A 10239-nucleotide genomic window follows, 5' to 3' on the forward strand; every position below is an offset into this window, starting at 1 on the left:
ACATTGTTTAAACAAACAACCAGCATCTCCTTATACTGAGAACTGACATAACTGACATCATTTCTCAGAGCTTTACGTAAAGTATCTGAGACAAGAGTGAAACTGTTATTTCAAATGAGCTCTTAAATCAAACGTAATTTCCTTGATATTTTTTTTTTTTTTTTTTTGACAACAAAGCATACATAAGTTCTTTGTCGCCAGATCATGTGATGAGTTAAGAAATCTAAACAAGGTGCAAAGTGATGTCACAGAGAGCTGGTTTAGGCATGGTAATCATACTTTTCTTTCTCTGTTGAGAAATCTGTTTCTCAGTCAGTATCTGTTTCATCCATGCAAAACCCCCTTCCCTCAGTTGAACAAATTCCACCTTAACGTCACTGTTGCTCACCTATGAAGCATGGTGTGCTCTACTAAAAATCTGAATGAGAACGACAATCATTCTTTCTGTTCTACAGTGCACACATACATTAAAAATGTATAAATGTCCAAGGGCATAGATTTGGCTTGAATATTGGGGGGGTTGCAGCATGATGCCTCTACATGTTTCCATTGGTCATGATATAAATATTGGGGGGTTGTACTTGTTTGTTTTGATTATTGATTATTATTGATAATTGTCATTGCATTATATAACTAATTAGAAAATAAATGTGTCAGATTTTAAAAGATAATAAAATAGATAGGCCTATGTTGTTCAAAAAACGTGTTTAGACACTTTCCGTTTGTGAAATTTTAGTAGAACATTTCCAAATTAAACTACATGTGTGGTTACTCTGTTAGGACAACTGTGTGAACTTGAGGGAAGTGTTGTAGTCGAGACCAGCTCATCCGAGTCCGAGTTAAGACCGAGACCTGAAGAGGCTCATACTGAGACAAGACTCATATCGACTTAATGAAATATTAATGAATGTGTTAAATGTACACCAGAAACAACTAAATGGACTCTAAGCTCATCATATAGGCTATCAAATATACCTCATATTATTTGCTTATGATAATGTTGTTTTAAACAATATTAACAGAATAAAAATGAAATAAATGCCATATCCTAGGTTAAGTGAACATGATTTTAATGCAGTTATGACATGTCAGTGTTAACAATATCTCAGTAAAAAACTCAAATTAAAGGTGCAAGGTGCTTAAGGTTACCAGCTTAAGTGTACTATTATTATTATTCCATACACTGTAAATCAAGTAAACTGTTCTGCTACATAAAATTCAGTATTACTGTACTATAACTAAAATTAAAAAATTAAAAATAATGTACTAAATGTAAACTGTTAATGCAGTAAGTGAACCGAAACCTTTCCTTTTAATGTGTTTATTTTGTATATCAGAAATGCTTACTTGGCTTGCAATGGATGGAATATAATAGTGCAGTTGTAGAAAAATGTACAGTCGTACTCTACTATAACTTCATGTCTTGAAAGGGAATAATTACTTTTCAAAAATATGAGAGAAACCACCCTGTTACCCAAATGCACACCAGGCTCCAGATAACCTTTTTTACTTTTACATTTAGTCATTTAGCAGACACTTTTATCCAAAGTGACTTACAAATGAGGAACATAGCAAGCAATGTGTCATACAAAGTTCAACAACATCTGCAGTGTTGTACTGCCAGGTTTTCAAAGTGGCTGGAGTAGTATAGTCATAAGCGCAGAAGAAAGAGACTTATTTTATTTTTTGTACATTAATAGCAAGTTCAATGGTAAGTGCAATTAGTGTGGACTGGTTAAGAGCTCATGAAACAGATGTGATTTCAGCTGGTTCTTGAATGTATAAGATTGTATCAGCAGATCGTGTGGATGTTGGAAGCTCATTCCACCACAGTGGAACAGAGAAAGTGAAAGATCATGAAATAGACTTTGAGCCTCTTTATGATGGGACCACCAGGCACCACTTGTTCATAGATCGCAAAGACCGAGTTTGAGCATAGACCAGGGGCAGATGTACTGGGGTGGCAAACGGTGGCAAATGCCACCCTAAGAAAAGGCATTGCCATCTCATCTGCCACCCCAGTATAAGTATACAAATGTATAAAATATAAATGTAAGATGTTGACATTGTTTAGGGGTTTATTCATGTCAAATTGCCTCAACTCTCACGGACACACAAATGACTAAACAGACTGATCATGTGATTTATTACAGAGGCAACCAATCACATGAATGTATATCAGTGGTCAATTGCATGATGGGTTAAAGAAGTTGCCAATGGTGTGATGGGTATCAGCAGTAGCCAATCGCGTACTTGCTACTGCAGCACATGTGCAGTGTTTGGGTACTCACGGGTTTAGGTTTATTGAGCTTATTTCCTCAACCACAACAACAATATGACAATATGGACAAATACATGAAAAAAACATGAGAAATGAATCGCTTACCTCTGTTTTCTCCAAGACTTCACTGAATTATTATTCGATATATTGCCGTCAGTTGAGACACAGCACTTTCTGAAATAGCTTTCGTCAGGTGTGTATATAATCCAGATGAAACATCTCCAGTCCTTGAGTAGGACTTTCTATTTCATCTGATCTGTGTATGTTTTGATTGGTGATCCGGCGCTGGAATGTGTTATTTTTAATTTTATGATAAATGTTCGTTGTGGCTGTTATCAGTGTCGTTTAGTGTCAGCAGTTTTTTCTGCAGCTCACGCTCTTTTATGGGAAATAGAAAAGCAAAATATGTCAGATCAAGCTCTGGAGAGTTTAGAGGTGTTGCCACATACAGAGAAAAAGAAATCATATAGTTGATGCTTTAATGTATCCCTTTTGCAAAATCTTGAATTCCAACAAATGCTAAAGGCTGAAATCAGTGTCTATATGAAGACCAACTGGTCCTCAGTATCCTCTGTGGGCGTGTCTTGGGAGGCACTTAAGGTGGTTCTTAGGGGTCGGATCATACAGTATGCCTCATTCAACAAAAAATCCAAAGCACGAGAACTTGTGGAGTTGGAAGGGAATATTAAAAGTGCCAAGGCAGAGCTGAAGCACCGAATGTCGTCTGATGGCCCAACTGAAATACAGATATAATATTGTTTTGTTGCGGAAGGTGGAGTTTTGGCTATTCAGGGCAAGACAGTCATATTTTGAGTCCAAAACAGGGAAGCTTTTGGCTAGATATGTAAAGCAGAGAGAGTGTTTTTCTACCATTCCCTCAGTGAAATCTGCTGGTGGTGAAATATTTACCTCAGCCATTGATATTAGAAATGCTTATAAAGAATTCTATTTTGATCTCTATAGTTCCACATCATCGTCTACTGATGAAGATATTAGAAACTTTGTGGAACCATTAGAACTTCCTAAACTGATGACTGAGCAAAAAAATTCTCTTGATTCTGAGATTACCTCACCAAGCTCCTCCAAGGTTATTAAGGCCTTGCCTACAGGCAAGGCTCTGGGGCCAGATGGCTTTGCTGCTGAATTTTTAAGATCTTATGCTACAGAACTGGCTCCAGTTTTGATCGAAGTTTAGATGGAATCATTAAAGAATGGAAAGCAACCGCCAACCACGACACAAGCATGGATCAGTCTGATTCTTAAAAAGGAAAAGATCCAAGCGAGTGTAAGAGTTACCGTCCAATTTCCCTGATCCAGCTAGATGTAAAAATATTGTCAAAAAATTCTGGCTAACCGATTAAGTAAAGTTATGACATCTCTTATACATATAGATCAGGTGGGGTTTATTCGGGGCCCCATCTCTTCTGATAACATTAGGCGTTTCATCAATATCATGTGGTCAGTGGCAAACGATCAGACTCCGGTCGCTGCCATCTCACTTGACACCGAAAAGGCGTATGTTATGGTAGAATCAGATTGTTTTTTTTTTACGATTTTGGAAATATATGGGATCGGGAATACTTTTATTGGATGGATTAAGTTACTTTATAGACACCCGGTAGCGGTGGTACAAACAAATGGATTAATTTCAGATTTTACTCTGGATATGGGCAACCGGCAGGTCTTGCACTGGAACCATTAGCAGCCGCGATAAGAAGGGAAGATGATTTTCCAGGGGTGGTGGCAGGATGTTTGGCGCATAAGCTTTTGCTTTATGCAGATTATATTTTATTATTCGCCTCCGACCCCATTAGATCTATGCCTTGCCTCCATAGAATTATCAATCAATTTTCTAAATTCTCAGGATACAAATCTAAAGCTTTGGCTTTGACAGTGTACTGCCCAGTAACGGCTTTCCAGCCAGGTGCCTTCCAGTGGCCCAAACAGGGCATTAAGTGTTTGGGCATTTTATTCCTAGCAAATTTGTCTGATTTAGAGTTAATTTTGACCCCTTAATAAAAAGGTTTTCGAGCGATGTGGGCAGGTGGGCTTCATTACATTTATTTATGATTGGGAAGGGTAATGTTATTAAAATGAATTGTATTCCAAAATGTAACTACGTGTGGTTACCCTCCACTACAACCCTGATTGTATCAGGTAAACGCCGTTTACGCACCTTTTTATTTGTGAAATAGCATTTACTCACATTTTAATTTAATTAATTATCATTTACCTACTTATTACCGCATTCCCAGCATTGCTCATGCAGGTGAAGTATGCTCGTTATGTTCGCCTGCGCATGCTTGATTTGCCTTGCAAATGTGCACTGATTCATCTATCCAACAGAAAACTCCGCTCATCCACATGCACGCTATACACTGACGATGTAGAACTACCTAACCTCGGCTTAGAACCAGCGAGCGCTGGTGGCAACAATCGGTCTCACTCAGACAGAGATGACAGACATACGAAACTTTTTTAAATGTCCATTATCTCCTGCGACTTCCTTGTCTTCACCTCCCCCGAAAAAACCCAGGCTCTTGAATAAGGAGGTATCAAATGGTAAATAAAATACTGTAGTTTCTGATATTTCAGTTAGTTGGCTAGCCACCTACAGTAGTTAGCCATTGAAATCTGTGATTAAAAACACACACACATGCAGACAAGGATTTTGAATGTGGCCAAAATACTGACTTCAATTAGTCAAAATTATTAGTTTTATTTGGTTTTCCGGCAAGTGTTCAGACAATGAGGTCTGCAAGCAAATGGGATGAACTGCAAATATTAGTTGTCACCGGTTTCATGTGTAACAGTTATGTATTGTACATTAATACATTGTTTATGATCACATATTGTATCCACACTAGTGCTCTTTAGCGCTTCAAAATACTTACTGTATTTGCAGTGTAGCTCATATCAGATAATTATTAATGTGAATAAAAATATTTTAATATCAACATATGCAAATCATATGTTTGGTGGGATGTGTGTTCAGTCCAGATGATATTTTTTTTATTTTATTAATAACCTGATTAATTAATACTTATTAATTAATTTATTGTCTATTTGTGTTTAGTTAATTAATACTACACTAGGCCTTCCTTTTTAGTAGACTTGCATCAAATGCAATTAATTGATACTGTTTAAAAATGTAATACGTTTTCGATTACATTGATGAATGATTTGTCGTATCAAAATTATCCGGAGAAATTCATAGTTAACCCACCTTTTTTTTACCACTACATCACTGGTTACAATCTCTCCCTGTAGATATCCCCCTCTTATTTCAAGCAGTTTGATAGCATAGTGAAGTCCATCATTTGGAATGGTAAACGTCCTAGATTACATTTTAATAAGTTACATAGGCCGATTGACAAAGGTGGGCTAGGCCCAAGATTTTGTTTTATTATTATGCATTAGGTTTTGTATTGAACAGGAATTTCTTGCCCCTATTTTGTCATTGCAAAGCCTTTCTATCAAACTGATCGGAGAAGTTAAGTTACACCATTATCCTGCATTTGCACTCGGTATGGAAAGAAGTGTCCAGAGTTTTTAGTTCTGACATTTATTTAAATGTTGCCTCAAGCATGAACCCTAATTTATGTATTAATAAGTCCCCTTTCTGCTGGTCAGAGTGGATTGTGATGGAGGTTAATATGCTCGGTGACCTATATGAGAGTGGAGTGTGGAGATCTTTTGAAAATTTGGTTCAACATTTTAAGATTCCCAGATCTTAGTTCTATAGGTATTTACAGCTGCGCCACCTGCTCTGTATTGTTTTTGGGAGTAGCACACGCTTTTGGAAAAGGTCATGAGGCATCAGTGTATTACTCCCTGCTAATTCAGAGTCTGGGGGTTGGAGCTTTAACTTCTTTCAAAAGATTATGGGAGAAAGATTTAAACTTGGTATTGGAGGAGGGAGTGTGGGCTAGGATTCTAAAAAATGTCAAGTCTGCATCTAGAGATGCAAGGGTGTGCCTTATGCAATTCAAGATTTTACATAGATTCTATTGGACCACTTCTAGATTGTATAGGCTTGGTCTTAAAGACACACCCACCTGCTGGTGATGCCAATCAGAAGATGGAGACACAACCCACGTTTTTTTTTTTTTTTTTTGGGGGGGGGGGGTTGTTGTTAAGATCCAAGAATTCTGGTTGAAGGTTCAGAGTTGTATGTGTGACATTTTGGCCACTCAAATTTTACTTTGCCCCATACTCTGTATTTTGGGTGATGGGGTGGTCATAAGTTTGGGGGATAAACACATAAAAAAATTGGGTTCTGACCAGTATCACGATTGGCAGGCAAATTATTTGAAGGGGATGAAAGTCGGAAGGAGTGCCCTGATTTCCAGAGTGGTGTGCAGAGATAGGGGAGGGTGGCAAATTTCGAGGAGGTGGCAAGTAGATGGCTGGGGTTTTGGGACATGTTTGTTAGGAAATGGGGCAATTATTTACCATTTTTGGGGGACTCTCTGGGAGGGGATGTGGAGAGAGAAGTTTAATATAATTATGTACTTTTTTATGTGTGTGTGTGTATTATAATATGTGACTATAGGGGTGTTTGTTGGGGGTCAGGGTGGGGTTGGTGATTGGGGAGGGATATTAGTGGGGGTTAAATGTTAAATGTTGATTCGATGTATATGTGTTGTGTTTTTCTTTGTTGTGTATTTATGAATCAATAAAAAATGTTAATTGGAAAAAAAGAAAAAACTGAAATATCACATTGACATAAGTATTCAGACCCTTTGCTATGACACTTGAAATTTAGCTCAGGTGCATCCCATTTCTCTGGATCATCTTTGAGATGTTTTTACACTTTGACTGGAGTCCACCTGTGGCAAATTCAATTGATTGGACATGATTTGGAAAGGCACACACCTGTCAATATAAGGTCTCACAGCTGAAAATACATATCAGAGCAAAAACCAAGCCATGAGGTCAAAGGAACTGCCTGCAGAGCTCAAAGACAGGATTGTGTCAAGGCACAGATCTGGGGAAGGCTACAAAAAAATTCGGCTGCATTGAAGGTTCCCAAGAGCACAGTGACCTCCATAATTCTTAGAGTTCTGGTTGTTCCAAACTTCTTCCATTTTTCTAGAGCTGGTCTCCCGGCCAAACTGAGCAATCAGGGGAGAAGGGCCTCTCTTTGGTAAGAGAGGTGACTAAGAACCCGATGGTCACTCTGGATGAGCTCCAGAGATCATATGTGGAGATGGTAGAAACTTGCAGAAGGACAAACATCACTGCAACACTCCACCGATCTGGGCTTTATGGCAGAGTGGCCAGACGGAAGCCTCTCCTCAGTGCAAGACACATAAAAAGCACCTAAAGAACTCTCAGACTGTGAGAAACAAGATTCTCTGGTCTGATGAAACGAAGATTGAACTGTTTGGCCTCAATTCCAAGCATCATGTCTGGAGGAAGCCAGACACTGCTCATCACCTGTCCAATACCATCCCAATGGTGAAGCATGGTGGTAGTGTTTTTTAGTGGCAGGGACTGGGGGACTGGTCAAGGTTGAAGAAAAGCTGAATGCAGCAAAATACAGAGATATCCTTAATGAAAACCTGGTCCAGAATGCTCAGGACCTCAGACTAGGCCAAAGGTTCACCTTCCAACAGGACAATGACCCTAAGCACACAGCCAAGATAATGCAAGAGTGGCTTAGGGACAACTCTGAATGTCCTTGAGTGGCCCAGCCAGAGCTCGGACTTCAACTCAATCTTGAAACCTGAAAATGGCTGTCCACCGACAGTCCCCATTAAATCTGACAGAGCTTGAAAGGATCTGCAGAGAAGAATGGCAGAAAATCCCCAAATCCATGTGTGCAAAGCTTGTCGAATCATACCCGAAAAGACTTGAGGCTATAACCGCTGCCAAAGGTGCTTCAACTGAGTACTGAGTTAAGGGTCTGAATACTTATGTCAATGTGATATTTCATTTTTTTCTTTTTTTTTTTAAATTTTTGTTGATTCCATGCAGCAAATCACATAGACATAACATAAAATGCAACATCAAACCACATGAAATCACCCCCCCAGAAAATATTTAGAGACATAAAAATTAAAGAAAAAATAAAGAATAAAATTAAAATTAATTAAAAAAAACACTAGTCCCTCTCCACTGCCCCTCCCCGAGAGCCCTCCAAAAAGGCCAGATAGCTGCCCCACTTTCTAATGTAAATATCTATGTTGCCCACACACCATCTCCTCAAATGCCGCCACCCTGCCCAATTCGACGCACCACTCACAAAACGAGGACGCACCAGATGACCTCCATCCCCTGAGGATTAACCACCTGCCAATCATCACTCCGGTCAGGACCCAGCTCTCCATATACTGTTTTTTCATCCACAGTGAGGACCACCCCATCCCCCAAAACACACAATCTGGGGCAAAATGAAAACTAAGTGTCAACCACTTCACACATGAAGCTCTGAACCCTCAACCAAAACTCTTGGATCTTAACACATCCCCAAAAAACATGGGATGTGTCCCTGTCTTCTGAATGGCATTGCCAGCTGGTGGGTGTGTCTTTAAGACCAAGCCTATACAATCTAGAGGGGGTCCAATAGAATCGATGCAAAACGTCATGGTTACTTGTGTACCTCCGTTCCCTGATGGAGGGAATGAGACGTTGTGTTGATATAGTGACACTAGGGGTCACACTTGGGAGCCCGAGACACCTCTGGTCTTTGATAAAAGGCCAATGAAAATTGGCGAGTGGTATTTGCATGCCACTCCTCTGGACATATGGGTATAAAAGGAGCTGGTATGCAACCACTCATTCAGGTTTTATGCTGAGGAGCCGATATAAGGTCCGGCCATTTCAGCGGGTAGTTCAGCATTGTGGCAGGAGGGGCACAACGTCTCATTCCCTCCATCAGGGAATGGAGGTTACACAAGTAACCATGACGTTCCCTATCTGTCACTCACTCGATGTTGTGTCAATGTAGTGACACTAGGGGTCCCTATACGAAACGCCACAATTGGCTGAACTGTGTTATGTGATCTGGCAGTGTGTGGTGGACAGACTACTGTGTGCCTCATAGCCAGCACACCAGGTCGACACATAACCTCCCCCAACATAGTTATGAGTGTCAAACGGCCCTTTTTGGGGACAAGCCGACTACCCAAAAGATAGAGACAGGCTTAACCCAGTCGTGGCCTCTTTTCCCCTTCTTTTTTTCCACTCCCTAAAAAAGAAGGGGGATTATCCGACTGGGCCGCCAGGTCTAGTCGGGGGGTGTCCCTCCCAAGGGGAAGACACTGCGGAGACCACACCTCGCCCAAAGGGGGGGGATATATAAGAGGAAGAATATGTCACATGGTCTTTCCAACCATGTGGAGAGTCTTCAAGGTAGATCCTGCCCAATGGGGGAGGAGTTACTACAAACATGGAGACTGGGGCAGAGGGGCTCTTCCCAAGGAAGACGCAGTTTTCAAACAGGGAAACGAACTAGCGGAAGATATATAATCGCATGGGGTTAACCTTACAGGGAACCACCACATGCGGAGCACCTACCCCAGAACAGGACTCTTAATTAGCATGTGTACTGGGCCGGCAGCGAGTCTCTCTGAAAACTCGACTGCCACAGGGCTTGGAGGAAGTCAACCAGGGAACAAAGTTTGTGAACACTACTGGGAATTAATGGCGCACGTCTTCAGCTCCAAGGGAGGTGGAAGGCGCAATGTGCAAGCGAGTAACCCAGCCAGCTATCCCGGGCTTATCTGCTTGTGTTGCGTGCCACTACCTGGGACGAAACCGGTTCCACCCGGAGGTTGTAGAACCTTGCAAAGGTGTTGGGTGTTGCCCAGCCCGCTGCTCTGCAAATGTCTGTTAGAGAGGCACCTCTGGCCAGGGCCCAGGAAGCCGCTACACTTCTGGTAGGATGGACTCGTAGCCCTACTGGGGGCAGCATATCCTGGGCGAGATATGCCATAGTTATGGCATCAATG

The sequence above is a fragment of the Myxocyprinus asiaticus genome, chromosome 31 (assembly GCF_019703515.2).
Source record: "Myxocyprinus asiaticus isolate MX2 ecotype Aquarium Trade chromosome 31, UBuf_Myxa_2, whole genome shotgun sequence".
In the NCBI taxonomy this organism is placed as follows: Eukaryota; Metazoa; Chordata; class Actinopteri; order Cypriniformes; family Catostomidae; genus Myxocyprinus; species Myxocyprinus asiaticus.